General features: G+C 41.2%; 1 protein-coding gene across 1 annotated transcript in view; it reads right to left on the minus strand.

Annotated features, from left to right (window-relative positions):
- The window catches only part of LOC101862503 (sulfoquinovosidase), a gene marked incomplete in the record, with an annotated part of 31311 nt that overhangs the window by 16779 nt on the left and 12975 nt on the right, over positions 1–1557 (minus strand).

Here is a 1557-nt window from a genome sequence, read left to right on the forward strand (position 1 = left end):
TGTGTGTGTGTGTGTGTGTGTGTGTGTGTGTGTGTGTGTGTGTGTGTGTGTTAGAGATTTTGAGGTCAATTCAACCCAAAGAATCTCAACTATAGATCTATATCCCACCCCTAACCCTCGTAGAGTGGAGTAAAATTTTCCAATATTTTTGGGGAAAACCCACCAAAATACACTTCGCACTGTACCATCACCAAAAGTAAGAAAAACACAATGAGCACTGCCATCAGAAAACACAGTCTTTTATGATTGTTTTCTCTTGTTCACAAGAAAGCGTGCACACACCGCAACAGTTACTGACTTTTCATAAGTCGCTAGTCATTAAACGGATCAAACGTAGCCACTTATTTTGTAGTCCTGTGGTCTTTTCGCTCATTATAGCATTCAAGATGAGCGAGGGGGCCTCTCAAAGCATTGAGGATATTGTGCGTCAAAACAAGGTGAGGTTTATCAATCCAAATATGGTGAGGTTTGTCAAAATAAGGTGATATTCTTCAAAACAAGACTAAATCTAGGTTCCTCTAGCCAAGATGAGTTTTTTCATAACAAGGTGAGGTTCATCATAACAAGGTGAGCTTCGTCTAAATAAGATGGGGTCTCAGACTCGCAACCGTAAGGTTGTGGGTTCGAATCTCGTCAAGGACCCGACGTTGTGTCCCACGGAAAGGCACTTTACCCGAATTTTCTTCACTTCACCAAGATGAGAATGAATACCCAGCTATAGGCTGTGAACGATTTTGTCAGTTTGTTAGTGTTTGAGCGCTTAATCAGCGACCTGCACTGTATGCTTCCCGAGAAGCTGAGAATGTTTTGAGTGTCCTATGGTCCGCTGGGGTAATAATAGAGTGTAAAGCGCATGGAGCTTGCTGTCGAGCAGGGTAATGCTCTATACAAATGATATTTATTATTACTATGAGATTTTTAATAATAAGGTGAGGTTCGTCTTAATAAGGTGAACTTTCCAGTAACAAGGTGAAGTTCGTTAAAACAAGGTGAAGTTCGTCTAAATAAGGTGAACTTTCCCATAACACGGTAAAGTTCGTCAAAACAAGGTGAAGTTCGTCTAAATAAGGTGAACTATCTATCTATCTGTCTGTCTGTCTGTCTGTCTGTCTGTCTGTCTGTCTGTCTGTCTGTCTATTTATCTATTTGTCTATCTATCTGTCCATCTACACTGTATCTATCCATCCGTCCGAAGATCACATCACGGTAAACTGTTTCCTTTGGTTCTTTCTGCTCCTTCTCTGTCTCTGTCCCTGTCCGTATGTCTGTTTGTTTATCCGTCTGTATGTCTGTTTGTTTATCCGTCTGTATGTCTGTTTGTTTATCCGTCTGTATGTCTGTCTGTCTGTCTGTCTGTCTGTCTGTCTGTCTGTCTGTCTGTCTGTCTATTTATCTATTTGTCTATCTATCTGTCCATCTACACTGTATCTATCCATCCGTCCGAAGATCACATCACGGTAAACTGTTTCCTTTGGTTCTTTCTGCTCCTTCTCTGTCTCTGTCCCTGTCCGTATGTCTGTTTGTTTATCCGTCTGTATGTCTGTTTGTTTATCCGTC

This window comes from Aplysia californica, unplaced genomic scaffold (genome assembly GCF_000002075.1).
Source record: "Aplysia californica isolate F4 #8 unplaced genomic scaffold, AplCal3.0 scaffold00191, whole genome shotgun sequence".
In the NCBI taxonomy this organism is placed as follows: Eukaryota; Metazoa; Mollusca; class Gastropoda; order Aplysiida; family Aplysiidae; genus Aplysia; species Aplysia californica.